The sequence below is a fragment of the Atractosteus spatula genome, chromosome 18 (assembly GCF_055471065.1).
Source record: "Atractosteus spatula isolate fAtrSpa1 chromosome 18, fAtrSpa1.hap1, whole genome shotgun sequence".
Lineage (NCBI taxonomy): Eukaryota > Metazoa > Chordata > Actinopteri > Semionotiformes > Lepisosteidae > Atractosteus > Atractosteus spatula.
The window spans coordinates 12,052,728-12,069,240 of record NC_142723.1 but is presented as its reverse complement, the minus strand read 5'-3'; the positions used below and the strand labels follow the sequence as shown (position 1 = coordinate 12,069,240).

The window sequence follows — 16,513 nt, the reverse complement described above, 5'->3', positions numbered from 1 at the left end:
AAGGGCTATCCGGAGGTGAACGGAGGAAGAAGCGGACATGGACAGGCTCCAATGAAAAGGCGCTCTCAGTCGCAGGCTGAATAGAGCCCAGAGAACTTCACCGCTTTCCGAGTGACACCACCAGGGTGCCCGGGTTCAACCGTTCCCCACCGAGAACTCACCAGGTAAGACTTCTGCTCGAGTGGACACGCCGGGGTTTCGGAAACTAAGAGTTTTTCCTCTTTGCTACTGTGAATGCCACCTTGCGCTTTCAAGCATACGGCTGGTTTCTCTGCTAAATGCCCGTTCCCAATTGATCCGTACGGTGCTGTTAGCTGGAACATCCGTGCATTTCACAGGCCACAAAGCAATTAAGGCAAGAGCACACCGCGAGGAGTACAATCCTGTGACAGATGTGAGAACATTCTGTTTTCAGGGCAGAAAAATGACAAAGGCCGCAAAAGTCAGCTTCTGTATCTGGCCAGTAGTTCTTGATTTGTGCTTAATTTACTGTCTGATGTGGATGTACTGCAGGCTGAGACTGCAGGCAGTCTTACTAACCAAGTAATACCAACTAGCAAAGTGGTGAGGTCAGATAGCAGACAGGGCTCAGCAGCTTTACTGCCCCTGTATATAAACTCATAGCAGCCTTGCTTTCTCAACCACTGCACCACAAGAAACACACCGGTCAGAGCCGTCACTGCACGGCCAGTAAAACTGAATTACTCTCCCTGCATCTTATAAATCAACAGCAGTATCTGCGTCTTCAGCGATTCTGGCAGCTCTACTGATGAGAGCAATTCAAGCGCTAAATTTAAACTGCTATAAACCAAACACTAAAGCGGATATTTAAAAGCAAATGAGTGGTATTTAAAAAAAAAAACTGTGAGAAGATTTATCACCTGGGAGTAATGGCACTTTGCCAACCTGGGGCTTGCTGCAAAATGAATTCACCGAACCGAGACATGCTCCTGTCTCTCGAAGCAAATCGAAACTCAGAGGGTTATTCAAAACCCCACTGTGCTGCCAGGGTTTAACGGTAACTGGAGTGTTGCAACCACTGGAAGTGTTACAGGAACTGTGGGAGGAGGGAAGTCCATCATTCCGAATGATGAAACACGGGCAAAGCTGGCTGCTGCCTGACACTCGTCTTCAGCCCCCGCTCCGATAACCTCATAGCATTGCAGACAAAGTAGTCCATCACAGCGGGCGCAGCGCTCAGGAGCCACACAGCCCCTGGCGGAATGAAACCCGAGAATCACACTTGTAAGGTCCTGCTGGGGCTGTCTGACTTCCCCCCCCTCACGGTGTCTGAGCCAGAAGACCTGTCGCCGTCTCTAGTGCTGTGGAACAGAACCACACGCGTGGTGCAAGCCCCCTCGTTCTCCCTTCTCAACCACCACTGAAAAAGGTGCTTGGGGCTGCAGAGACAGCTGGGGTAGGACATGATGTGTCCTGAAGTACCTGCAGATCGATACTGATAGTTCTCCTCCTGGGGCAGCCTGTCTAGGAGCTGAAGTTGTGAACCAGTTTCCATCTCAGAAGGGTTGAGACAAGGGTCTGTCTTGTGCTGCTGCTCCCGAGACCCCTGCCGTGACACGTCCGTTCAGTCGGGATGGGTACGACCAGCTTGTCATGGATTTTTCACACCAAAAGAAGTTAAAATGTTCTTACACACCTAAGTAATAATGCAGCTCAAAAAGTGAATTTGGTAGCGACAAAACAACTGAAATAGGTTCATTTATTTAACTATGCTTTGGGCCCTATTAAGACAGGGCCATAGTAAATGAACCAGGTATAAGTTACCATCTTGTTTATAATAAAAAGTGCCAAGGATTGCAGTTATTTTTTTTTTATTTACACCATCTTTGTTGTATATTATTTAAATTCTAAAAATAATTAAACTACCAGCTGTCAAACTTCCAAAAAATGAAGGGCTCTGACCTTAGGTCATTATCCTCTGCTGTTAATACGGATACAGTAATACAACCCTTTCATCAGCAGCACTAAAATAAAACAAGAAATCTTCCTGTGGTGGGTCTTTTCCCTGATCAGACCAAGAAAAAAAGTGATGTGGTAGCATGAATACTAAAAGTGCAGTGAAAAACCACAAATAATGGCAACTGACATGTAGATCTCACAGGCGATGCTACACTTTCACAAAGACACACCAGCCAGTGTTACTGAAGAGTGGAATGAAAACACAGTGCGTGCCTAACGATGCTGCTGTCTCAGCACCACTGAGTAATCAAGATGAGTGCTGAAAGAGTGAAGGGAATCTTTTCTGCGCCTATGAACGTTGGCTTTGGGTCAGAAAATTAAATTAATTTATTTTCTTTAGATTGGACTGATGACAAGGAAAAAATAAACAATTGTATTTCTTGGGTACCTTCTTCGTAGGCTTTCTGAGGATGGCATTACTTAACTCTGAATAATCTGCATTTGGATGATAGGATGATTTGCAATTCAAACATGCAGCCTCAACCCAAAAACCATAGAAATGCTGTGTAGCTGGAGTGTAGCTTCTCTGAGGGGTTCCAAGCGCTTCCTGACTTGAGATTTTGGAATTGGGAATGCAGGGGAAAAGTACCCAAGAAGTCACCATTAAAATGAGCTGAAATAACACATTGTTAAGAGACACAAACCAATACCCAAAAACCTGATATATCTTTGTAAAAACTACAATAACACTAGCAGAATATGTTAATACTGTCCTGGGATGGAAGACCTCTTAAGGAAAACAGGTGTCTATTGGTGAAGGGAGGCACAGTGCTGTAGAAGGTGCTGTCCTTCAGATCACAAGAGAAGCTGAGGCCCTGACTAGTTGTTTAAAGACTCTGCAGCTGTGCACAAGACTAAGAGCTGTACAATCTGGCCTCCCAAAAATTCCCTCTTGATTCAACAGGTGAAGTAATTTCTCACTCCTCCACCTGGTCAGTGCCCAATGGGGTTGCCACATATAAAGAGATTTGGTAAACCTTCGGATGAAAAGTGCTGTAGAAAAGCAATTAACTATACTTATTTAATTGGTACAGGCTGTGTTGCAATTGGTAACAACTGGCCTGAGCAATTAAATTTCTACTGTATTTTATCCACAAATGAAAGAGTGTTGAGCTTAATTATCAGTAGTGCCTCGGTCTGGTGCAGATGTTGCACGGCTGGTACGCATGACGGGCCCTGCACCGAAATGAACAGAAGTAGGATGAATGTGTGGGCGTTAAAAAGTCCGAAACATTCCGACACCAGAAAGGAAATTCCAATAATCGTGTGCCCCAATGTCACTAGTTTTCCTGATTTTACAGAGAGGAAAGGTCGAAGGTCTTTTGTGACTTGGATACAGCCCAGTTTGAAAAGCATTTGCTGAAAATGATTTGCTAAAAGTACTGTACATGGCCCGCTTTTCCATTACAGATGTCTACATTCATAAAGCATGAATATAAGATTCTGCTTATTTGTTCCTCCGAACAGATATGATATAATGTAGTATACTGCTTAACCATGTTTCCCCGAATGTAAGAAATCATAATTTAAAAGAATGCTGAAACGCTTAACAGTGGAAGCCAGAAATAATCCCTTTGAACAAAACCACTGGACCCGACTGGCCTGTCAAAGCAGTGCTTCCATTCTAACACCATTAATCTACTTCAGTTAAAAAAACCGACACAGAAAAACTGGAATTTTAAGACTTCAATTGCGAAATGGCCATTTGGACTTGTTCTTTGAGGAAGGACTTGTTTTCCAGGAAACAGGAATGAATGCAAATATTTGCATGCTTTTGTTGCAGTTCCCCAATCAACGTTTGACCAGAGGTCCTGCAAATACTACTGTTAATACAGTGCTCTTCATTTATCACCCCTTCTACCCAAGATCTTTCTATGCATCTAAGTGTGCCTCACATATGGTAACTATTTGCGAGTGTTCCTAGCTCCCCTCCTCAATATTTGCTTTGGATTATCTCCACAAACCAAACAGGTTTGGTTGTGAAGGATATTTACACAGGCAGCTACATGGTCTCTGATCTCTAGAACATGCTGTAATTCGCCTGGAAGAGAAGGGTCCTCAGCCACATTATGACTGCTAAGAGCTACAGTTCAGTTTGCATTAATCCAGTCGGCCTAACGTCCTCCTTATGGACTAGAGGGCTGTCTGTGCAGGGGTGCCTCAGGTGTCTTAAATCAACAGATCTCAGACTGTATCTGAAACATGTCCATCTGTGAGAAGAATGGGCCCCATTCACTAAACTGTTACTTAGCGCTTTTTTCAAAATTAACCCCCTTCTCAAAACTATTATTTATGTTCTGGAAGGTTTCCTGTGGATGTACATTGAATCTGTTCTCATTAACAGATATGTTCTGTTCATTTTCAATAATGCAATTTGAAGGAAAATAAACTTTCTTGAAAACAGCTTTCCAGCCTTTTGCACTTGCATTTTGATTCCATTTCCAACTTTGTTGCTCTACTTTAACACTTTCCTCGAGATTGGAAGTGCTACACGGACAGCTTTTCTTCAACAGAACTCCTGTGATGGAGAATCCACAGGCTGCCGCTAACAAAATTACTGGATTGTATTTTTCTTTTTTCAAAATGCAGCTCATAAAGTCTTCCAACACATAATGAAACATGCCAGATCACAGGGGAGCATGGCTCTGGTGTTCTCTCAAGAGTTTAAAAGCATGGCAAAATGCAGTTTTCATCAAGTTTAAATAGGCCTCCATCAGAGGTCTAAATATGTCCTGAAGGAAAATTAATTCAATCCAGTCACTGAATAAACCACGACACACAAAATTGTAATTGCGACTTGTGGTACAAGCTTGATCAGAGCTCAGTGCAATGTGATCCGTGATGCAGATGGGTTGTGGAACAAATACAGCTGCTCCATATGTGCACAGTGGGCAACTGGATACTGGGTGGAGCACAGCTCCTCTCATTTGTCACTAATCCCACAATCGTATCCCAGATGCACAATGCCTTTTCCGGGCCTGGTGCTTTTCTTTATGAAATGGGAATATGATTTTGGAGAACTGGTTAGCAAGATGAACAGGGTGCTTCCATTCAGACAGTGTTATAATAACAAGGGGTCACCCTGATTCTGGGATCCATACAAGTGGGGTCACTGGGAACGCACTTGCATGGACAATGACACGGGCATCATCAGGGTGATCCTGAGTCTTGCGCGATGCATTCCCACTGTATAAAAACTGAAGCAGAAAGGTGTGCACAGTCAGTCCTTATAATCCCGGCTTTATGGGAACCCAATTTTCACTGCTCCATAGTGCACGTTTCCCCATGTAGCTGTCTCAGCAGGTCAGCTGACTGTGAAAGTACTCTGCACACTGTGACTATGAAAGCTCTGCACTGTGGCATTACATAAAACACATGACATCTGTAGGGCAGCCTTATTTCCAATCAAAAAGCAAGGAATGTCAATCCAGGCCTTTAATTCACATCGCTTAAGCTCCTTAAGAGCATCAGCTGTGTGAGGCAAGTGAGGCGACTGCTCAAAAGATGATTATTCCAGGATTTCTCCTTTTACCGAGCTCTGGGAAAGGCTCAAAGCAGAACCGAGTAATGAGTGATGTAACCACATGTGACCACGGCCTGGGCACTTGCTGAGAGCTGCAGTGTGATGGCAATGCTGCTGTCATCTGTTCAATGTGATGCCGCAGGCAGATTATTATTATGGCTGGATGCACATTAAACAATGCACATGTTTGTACACTGTACAACTGTCTGCACGGAGGAGACCTAACAATATAGAAATAAAGTAAAAATATAAAGACACCTGCAAATCAAAATTGGTTCATACTCTCTCATGCATACTGGATTCTTTACTGCATAAAGAGGAGTCCACTTTAACTGAATTAGAACATGGGAAAGTAAAGTTACAAATGATAGGAGGCCACTCAGCCCATCCATAGATCTTATCCAGCTGTTTCTTGAAAGAAGACGGAGGGAAGATCAGCTTCAATGACATGGCTGGATAGCATATTCCCCACAGCCCTTTGTCAAAAGAAGTGCCTCCTGTTCCTAATATTAAATGCACCTTTCAATGCCTTCCAGAGAGTAGCGCTAAAGCAGAAGCTGCATTAATCAAAACACATTCTAGAGTTCACATGGCACCAGCTCGGGCCTGTCATTAGCCAAATACGACCATGCCGCCCGAAAACTGACGCACCACTAGCAGGGCTGGAAGAGCTCGGGTCAGGCAAGATCTGCCCAGCTTTCTCCTTGACTCCTGGGACCTCAGAGTGAAGAGAGGATGACATGCTGCTCTTCCAATGGATGCTAGGTCTCCGGTGAGGAACCATGGAGGCCTAACGAGTGTCTGGTGGTGACTGGTTGTGGCAGGAGGACATGTCGCCCACATCCTCTCAGTGTGGCCTTGGGGTCACAGCTGTCAGCTGAATTGAGGAACAGCTGACAATTCCAAACCCAGAGGCTGTGAAGCAAAAATTCATCAGCAATTTCAAATGTAAAAATACAGGGCACAAAACTACACTAATACTTCAGCATGAAAAGGTGCCTGTCAATTAGGACTCTCAAAGGTAACTGAAAGTGTGGGACTAAAGAGAACCTGTTAAGAAAAAATGCTGGACTGTGGAATTCATTTTTTGAGGTTCCTTCTTTATGATCCACCTGTGCTTTGACTGAAACTCCTACCATCGCATCCGCCTGCACCTGCCTGGCTGAGAAAGGCGCACAAGTGCAGGGATTCAGGGACTGGCAGCTATACTGAGGATCGCTCCATGTGCCAAAAACACTTCAACCCTTGGATCGCTGTGTGGTTTTACATGCCAGGAACCTCCTCAATAATTTGTCCTAAAGACACGTTCACTGCAAAGAAACATCCTTCCTGCCAAGTAGGATGACTCGTGAGGCTTTACCGTGGCATTCGATCAGGAATCTCAATTACTTTCTGGAAGCGCAAGCAGGCAAAGGTGCATCGGTACTGCTCAGCCTACCAATGTGGCTTTTAAACCCGATCGCTTGATTCTCGCTCTGCCAGGTGGGATTTCCCCTGCCGCTGCGTGAGCCAGCGCGGGCCTCGTGTTTTTCCCTCGGGACGAGGCCGGCTCTTCTGTTCCCGGATCTCGGTCCATAGCGGAATCGGGGTCGGGTCGAGGCCGGTCCCACACGTCACTGGGGAGGAGCATCGGCTCCCACTTGTAATCCAGGTTGCTGACCCACTTCCCAACGAAGGGACTCCAGGGGAAAAAAAAACAACGACGACTAGAATACTAAAATGCCTTGGCAGCAGCACAAGTGTGTCAAAAGCCGACATCGGAGATGATTTGCTTCAGTCTGCGCGCAAACTGAACGGGAGAACGTCGCAGCAAAAAGTGCCCTAGTCCCCAAGCTATTGGCAAATCTCTCGACGGCAGAACACGACCGCGCCGGTCTTGCGCAACACTCTTACACGGCTTTGTCTTAATCCGAGCCCGATGCCTCGCCGGCTCCAGCGCGGCCTTCCGCTCCGACGGCTGCTCTCTGAGAAATTAGTTGATGCACCGACGTCCGAGGACAAGAGGAAACCCCGAAGGCCAGGGTCACTCTGTCTCATGGGAGCTGCAGAGGTGACAGCTTGCGCAGTGTGGGAACTCCACAGCCACCATAGGAGGTGACTCAAGACTATTGTTTTCAGAGCATCACAACATTGAATTCTTCCAGGCAACCCCGCACCAGCGCACCACCAAGGAGAGGAACAAAAACAAAAAGACAAAGAAAACAGAACATTTTGTTTTCCCAGGAAATGGTCTGGTTACGTCAAAACTAACTGCCAAGAATAAAGTGTTCTGTTTAAAGGAAATCGGGACACGACTTTATTTAAAACAATGTTAAAGATTTGTAGGATCTCCACTGTTGCTGACAATGCAGCTTCCTGTGCAAATTTGGAAGAGCTTTACTGTACAAGATCACTAAATTGCTAAAGGTTTCTATCAAAAAAAAAAATCACTACATTCATGGCATATGGTAGTTATGCAAACAGAATTCACTTTCTGAACATGAATGGTGACATTGGGGTCATTAATATAACATCTGCCAAAGAGGAGAAAAATTAAATGAACTTGTTCTGCACTTCTGTTGCAACATAGCTGATGAAACATTATGTAATAATGAAGATGCTTCACTTCTTTAAAGGGACAGTGAACCCATGTAATACAAGCGATGGCCTTGATGGAATATGACAAAATGCTCAATACAGACAATGCTGCAATGCATTTAACCATTTGCCAGAAATACTGTTTAAATATCATACCAGCATTAGCTTAGAATCCTGTTATATTGCCATAATATTATGCCCTCATTAGTGAACACAACAGGAGGCCTCATCTAAGGTAGCAAGCTATTATTAAACTGCTGTCTTAGTTAAATTGCTTTCACATGAGTCATCTATTTGCAATAAATCTTCTGCACCTTAAATTATCATTACATTATCATTACACATTACAGTTCTATTTATTTTTTCTCTAATATAAATGCACAACTTTCAAGGTTTCCATACTGCGCTATAATAAACACCTGACCTCAAAGACATCTCCTCTATCAGGGCTGAACAAGCCACATGTTTTGTGCCGTAGTATTGTAGTGTTGATCTCTAACTAAGAGAATATTTCAAGAGAGGATATGAGACTGCAGGCATTGTAAATAGGTATGAACTGAATTCCACAATCAATAATCATGCAATGTTGAATTACTGTCCTGTTACTGAACACTAAAGTTCATCTACAACTTACAGACACTCGTGCTTCAGAAGGGTAAGGCGGGCCAGAACCCTACCTTTGATTAAACTGCTCCTGTGTCTCTTGTCCTGTGGGGAATCAGAGAGAGTGTCCTGCATTAAATCGGTGTATAACCAAGAACGTGTCCTCTGCATCTGTAGACTATTAGGCTGAATGTCACACAGAGCAGGGGCACTGCAGATCAAGAAGAAGCAGCGAAGTACTTGCTCTATCCTGTCCATGGACTCTCATGCTTCGTGACAAGAAAACACACGGGCTGCAAGCTGTGCATGTCATCCCTATCCCTCACAGACTGGCGAGTCCAGCGGAGAGCATCAAAGAGCATGCTCGTCTCTGATCACCCTTGACAGGAAATACCTTCAGCTCTCATATCCCTAAGCGCTTGAGAAACCTTTTCCTTCTTCTCGTTCACTGTATCAAGTGCGGCATGCTCACACTCTTGGCTGTGCTTACATGATGTCACACGATGCACTTGCCTGGCACACCAAATTCCCAGGAGGAAACTCTTCTGAACTGTCAGTTACCTGCTGCTTCCTGTAACATATTTAGAAAAGTACACAGAGTTAAACACTGGTGCCTCAAACTCCAAACCATCCTGCTGTCAAAATGCAGGTGCTTCCAGTGCTGAGTGGAAGCTGTCCAAAGGCACCCCTCAAACTCAACAATTTCGGCCAAACATGTCTAGGAGTTTAGGCTCTGTGTCTCATGTCATATTGAGAAAACCTAAATTACTGTGGGGTGGAATAGAGGATTATTTTCACTACCTTATTCTAACTTAATTAAAGAGCACCAAAATTTCGTACTGGAACGATGCAAAAAGACTGAATTATTTCAGAAGGGAGGGCCAAACTGTTATGGAAAACTCCTTCAAGACCACTGGCATCATATTTCACAGCTCAAGGCTGCACTGCCTGATTACCACAGCAACTGGGTTTGACTTCCAGTTGAGCCCCTTTACGCATCGCAGCACAACAACATACTCAGGATGGAAGGAAAGATTCTTCCAGAGTGACGGGCTTCAATGCGCCTCCATCAAAGAGGCCCACAACACCCTCATGTTTACACTCCCTTTCCAGCACCCAGAACTGACGACAAGCACGAAGACTTGAAATAACTGCATTTAAGCTCAGTCATCTTGTAAAGATACGGGAGTAGACTAAACCTTTTTCCCCTAAGAAAGGAGGTTTAGTCATTTTTCAAAAACGGCTGACTTATCTTTCCCTGAAAGAGGTATTTGCAATTCAGCTAGCTCACTTTTTGGAAGATGCAGCAACTCACTCGAGCTGTTTCTTCCGAGTGAATTTAACTGAGAGATAAATACAGCTGCTTAAAAATTAGAGCAGTCATCACCAGGAGACGTAAACACTCAATTATGAAACTAACTTTTTTCTTCACTTCTGAGTGATTGCCATGGATGTACACAGGCTTGATGCCTAAAACAAGCTACTGCAACACAAAAAAGAACAATTTTCAACAAGAATAAGGAAGTAATTCCCTGGACATGTACGGTAGAGGCACAAAAATAGAAACTACTTTGTATAACCACATACAGAGTCTTTTTGAAGTATTGCTTTCATTGCAAAAATGTCGTAAAAGGACTTCTGTCTGATGAACTGCGGTTTTCCTATAATCAAGCTATGGCAACATAACATAGTTGAAACATTTTAACTCCCAAAAGAGTTTTCCACATTTCCTCTGCAAACTTGTCTTGTTTGGATTTTGTGGCTGCAAATGTTCTTTTGCGACCAACAAGAGAGTAAGAGTAAGAGAAAATCTTACTCTTCCTCTCCATTTCTCCATACTTCCTCTATTTTTCTCCAACTCGAGATCTCTCCATCAGTCTTAAGTTTGACCTTAAACAGCATAGCTGGCTCGAGATCACCAATTCGGAATGTCCATTTCCTGACATCATTTACTTTTTTCACATCAGACTTACCAGCTTCCCTTCCGTCATAACAAACAACACCTCATGAATCACAGGAATTCCTGCTCAAAGCAGAACATGTTCTCATAAAACAATGATTGTCCTTTAACTGCTTTTTATACCATAGGTTCCAACAGGTCAGAACATCATCAGACAGCACCCCTGCAGGTGCTGGGAAAGCAATTCTTTTGTAGGCCAAATAAAAAAGGAAACCGGAAGTGACTGTCCCCTGCCCTGAGGTGTGAAGTCTGCTCTTTAATCGAGCAGTGGCTCTGTGGCTAAGGATCTGCACCTGTGGCTGGAAGGTTGCCAGTTCAAATCCCGTGGCCGGCAGAGGAATCCTACTCCATTGGGCCCCTGAGCAAGGCCCTTAACCCCAACTGCTCCAGGGGTGCCATATAAATGGCTGACCCTGCGCTCTGACTCCAAGCTTCTCTCCCTGTCTGTTTGTCTCATGGGGAGAAAGCTGGGGTATGCGAAAAGACAAATTCCTAATGCAAGAAATTAGCTATGGCTAATAAAGTGATCTTATTTTATAATCAGAGCTATGCATGAGCAAGGTGAGAAACACTGCCTTGAAAAGGGTTCTCTCAGCTGAACAGAGAGCACAAATGATGAAAACTATAGCACAAATCCATCATGCATTGCAAAGTCACAACCAGATACAACTCAGGTAGAAGATTGTTTTCCAGCTTCTCTGTGACCTGCACATCTTCAATTTGCATCTTTCCCCATTCAAATCATCAGCTGCCAGCACTATAAAACCAGGGTCAGCCAGCAACCATGCAAATAGACCAATTTAGCTTTACCTGCTATTGAACTATTAAAGAGCCAGGTGCAGATTTCCTAAAGATTAACTCCAGAAAGAACTTTTAAAAAATGATATGCCTGACATTCTCCTTGTTTATGAAACTTGATTAACATGACAGAAAACAGTGTCTCTGTGTTATATAGCACCTGTTATGTAACACTTTGTGAAACTGAAGGCCTACTGAACTGTACACAGAGAAGATTTCAAAGTGAAGGGATGCTGTCAGACTAGAAGATGTTAAAGAAAAATGCTTCATTTGGCACTGGCTGAAAAATGCACCTGTATCATTTTGTACATATTACCCCTGTAACATACCTCTGATTGACATGGGAGATTGCACAACTCTTGAACGAGCAAAAAATACTGAAATGGAAAATTGTACAACTGAGTGTTTTAAATTATGACTGTACAGTTTATTGAAAGTGACCATCTTCTGGACTCCCCTTCTGCTTTCTTCTGAAACCACACTTACACAGCCTCTGTAGCCAGTAATTACGTGCGGTAATTCACCTCAAAACAGCCTATTCAAGTTTTAAGGAGGATCAACACTAAGCTGGTATTTGTACCTATTATACAAACCCTGTGTGCCAAGCTCCGTGATTACCATTAAGGCCGAAGAAATGCACAGATTCATCAATATACTGAACTGTGTGATTGATGTTTAAACCTGGGCAATATTTTCCTCTGCTGAGCTTGGAAAGCAGGAGTGTTCTGTCTGAGCAATGTTTGTTCCTGCCTATCAGTTTGTCTTCAACTTTGTGCGCAACTGAGAATAAGTCTATTATTTGACTTGCTGCAGCTGAACCGGTATCATTTTACCAATTCTTGAAGTCGTGTACTGGCAGTGCACTTTTTATTAGACAGTTTGGCTTTTACCTTTCTAGGGTTCAATAATCGATAACTGTGACTGTAATCGATAAGCACGTGACCGGACCTTTTCTGTCGCTGCTCCCTTGTTTTCCCTTCCTTTGACTCACTTCATATTTAAACCCAAAATTCACCTTTTTACCAGGACCTATGATTGCCCTACATTCTATCCTGTATTTTTTAAGTTTATTCATTTACTTTTTATTGTTTTTTTTTATCACTACTTACAAAGTACTTGGGTTGGAAAGGGCTGTTTATAAATAAAGTCAGGCTTGGAAAATAATTTTGCGATAGCAAAACCTGTGGCATCACTCCTGGTCTCTGATGTTTTATTTTACCACAAAGTGCAACAGCTAAATGAGTACTGTTGAGGAAAGTGGAGCTCTCACTGCGAAACTGTGAGCTGGGAGAAGCCGAAACCAGAGGGTTGGTCCTGCACTAAGCCATTTAATAAAGGACAATTGTGTCCTACAGCACGTTTGGATATCCATTGTGAGATCACAGAACAGTGCCCCAAGGGACTCATTACTAAACAAACGCCGAGAGATCTCTCAAAGGGCAGATGGAGATCACTAAGTCATTAAGCGAGTGTATCCTGTTTACGGTGAGAAATCAATGAGTAGCCTCATCCTCCCCAGTGCAAACTGAAGAGGCGCTGCCCCTCCAATCTCTGGCTATGGCATGGCTCTGCCTGGAAAGCCACAATCCAGAAGGTTTGATGGGTCACCCTTATACCTGCAGTTTCTTATACTAAGAGCAATGTGTTTTGTTTACACTGGAGAGTTAGCTTAGTTAGGTACTCTAGAATAAATCATAGCTGAAAATTCCTCTTTTAATTGAACCAATTAGCTGTATTAAAATGACCAAAACTCACATGTGTTACTAATCTTTACAAACTGATCATTTATAGGCTGGACTTTAAATATTAGGCAGAGCCTGTGACTTCTCAGGGCTCTGGATTGGATACCCCTGATCTGGTACAATGCACAATTTTGAAAAAAAAGAAACAATTCCTTCTGCATTTTACTGTACAGAGAGGTCAACTTTGATCGGCTTACTCCAGAATCAGAGCAGACAGTAAACAGAAGCTAGACAGGCATCACGACAATCCCCCCCACCCCAACACGCATCCTGTCCATATTGCCTGGTCATACGCTGTTCATCATCCTTGGGAATGTGTCTATATTCAGCTTTCATGCTGAAACAACACAGAGAAGCCCAGACGCTAGGTAAAGACAGCACAGGGTTTGTGCTGTCAGTAGACAGCTATTAGCATTTGTTGTCCTGTCATTTAGGTCACTGTCAGGCAGCACAGCAGGAAATTAAACTGCAAGTTTTTAAAGCCTCCTACATTAAAATCAATGGAAAATACACTTTTTCTACTTAGAAAAGTGTATTTTCTGCAGAAAGTTATGTCTAGAGACTTGACGACAACTCCCACACAACCCAACAATAAGGCTCTTAGAATAAGGTTTATTTGTCTTAATAGAACTTGTCCTGTCAAAGCCATTATATGACATATCAGGTTTACTTTAGAAAAACATGACTAAATTAATACTCTTTAGGTGACAGGTGATTTTGGGTACTGTGAAAAATACTTTACTGAAACAAAGATGAGAATCATGAAGTGACTTTTAGAAAACCTTACATATTTTACACTATGCAAAAACAACTGTGGTGATAGGGTCTCTCAGCAGTCCTGCATGCGAGAACATTCTTTTCTGCTTTGTCAGCTGATATTGGTGGTGGAGGGGAGTCCCCATTACCTGTAAAGCGCTTTGAGTGGAGTGTCCAGAAAAGCACTATATAAGTGTAAGCAATTATAATTAATTATTATTATACAACAGTAAGAAAGGTTCTAGAAAAAAAAAACACTTTCGTCTGTGTATGAATGCCATCCATAAATGTACAAAATGTTTCCCAGTAATACCTACATTAGGTCTTTTTTCCAAACACTGTTGTTTATGGATCATAAAACAAGGAAAGATTTAAACATGAATAAACACATTCAAGTGTATAGAATTTAGAAACAAAATTCCAGGTCTACTGTATGCCTGCACCTTATTATTCTCATGCATCTTTCTAAAATATTATTTTTTAAAACTTTCCATTAAATTACAGACCACAGCGGGTATGTTCTCGTTACTGGTACCATGGCAGCAACTGGATTTTGAATTTCAAAAACTATTTTTTCACAGGCTGAAAACAACAAAAAACCAGATCTGATTGTATAGCTAAATTAAAATCAAGAATTGATTGCAGTGGGGTAGAAAATAGCACACATCACCAAAATAAACATATACATTAATCTAAAATTAACAGTACAGGTTAAAGAAGAGTTTATTTAGACACTCTGGAAATGGAGCAGGTTCTAATTACTGTAGGTAAAGAACAAACCCTTTAAAAGATTTAATAAAATAGTTCCCTTACAATCAATCTCCATTTTTTCCCCTAAATATGGTGTAGGTAATCAATGATGATAAAACCTAAGAAAATGTTGGATTTATAAAGAGCAATCCATGGTGTAAGTAAGATGTACAGTATAATCTAAGGTATTGTGTATATTAGTGGATAATAATAATAATAATAATTGCTTATACTTATATAGCGCTTTTCTGGACACTCCACTCAAAGCTCTTTACAGGTAATGGGGATCCCCTCCACCACCACCAATGTGCAGCCCCACCTGGATGATGCAACAGCAGCCATAGTGCGCCAGAAAGCTCACCACACATCAGTCAATGTGTGATGTCAATGCCTCAATGTAGGGCGAGGTGTCCCTAGGAGAATCACTTTTCAAATCTGGATCTGAGTCAGAAAAAGATGCATTGGTGACTGAAGAATCTCAAACTGAGTGACTTAAGATAAAAAATGACCAGCTCATGGTTTTAAAATATTTCAGCTTTATTTCTATAGACCAGGTACGGAGACTTCTTATACCAGCAATTGTGTTTATAACAGTCTGCATTACAGAACCAACAGAGAGACTGGATTGTAATAAGTAGGTCATAATCAGTCAAGTGTTTACAGTTGGATACTCTGTAATCCTTAATCTGCTTAGCAAAATGTAAATTCCCTTCATTCAGCACCTGCTGTTTGTTTTGATAACTTCAAGAAGACGAGACACGTTTTCCAAACCTCCTGACATTAGGAAGACCAGGGCGGGAATCATTTTGGCTCGTCACCCCCTTAACCTCTCCCGTGTTAAAAAGGCCAGGTCAGGCTGTCCGCTTGTCTGACAGAGCGGCTCTGCACACTGAGACCTCTGGCAAAACAACTTCCACTTTCAGCTAGACTACCTCGGGCTTGTGGCAGATCTATCAGGAGCCCATTCGGAAACATGAGCAACAGCGCAAAACTGACAGGAAAGATAAGCTGACACAGTTGCATCTCGTAAAAGCTTCTGCGTGAAGCTCGCTAACATTGCACATACTGTAGTTTAGATTTCTGGGGTTTCTCTGTAGAGTCTGCAAGGCAAATGCAAACCAAATAAAATACATTCAGCACATAAGAACATTTCTTAATGCTACTTTGTTCCAAACAATGGGTGCCCACCAGAACAATCAAACTGGAAATCATTCTGTATACAGTATGTACTTCAGGTCCTTAAACAGCCAACACTGTTGTGCTGTTGTTTAGCAATGTTTTCAGTAGGGGGCAGCATCTGTTTCATTCACAGTTTTGAAATTCTTCTCTTCGGGATTCAGTCCATGGCAATTTAAAGAGCATGTTTTTCTTCTTTTCCTAGAAAAAAACAGCCCACTGCTTTTTCAGATATAGACAGTAGATATTTTCTACTTTTCTAGATATGGAAAGGAACAATTATGCTCCACAAAACTGAAATATAAACAAAAATGTATTTTAAATTCATTTAGGAAAATGCTGGCTTCCAATTTTGATCAAATATATCACATTGTGCGCTAGTTTATATGGGTTCATTAAAGTACCTGACCCGGGGCTATGTAGTGATAAACGTGAACAGGACTGTACAATACATATTTCTTAACTTACTGCATGTTTAAGGGAAAGTCCCGTTATTTTGTGCGCGAACATAACAGTAATTTTCAAAATTACTGGAAAAGGGAGTTCCTAATACCACACAGCTGTACGTGCAAGGGAAACGCCGGTCCCCGTGAGGGCTCGATCACAGTATCATCTTACAGCACAACTCAAACGTGCCGAGCAGCGGCA

General features: G+C 42.5%; 1 protein-coding gene across 1 annotated transcript in view; it reads right to left on the bottom strand.

Moving 5' to 3' along the window:
- chlsn (cholesin) overlaps positions 1 to 16,513 on the bottom strand; it is a 132,087-nt gene that overhangs the window by 33,319 nt on the left and 82,255 nt on the right. The gene's annotated exons all lie outside the window — the stretch shown is intronic.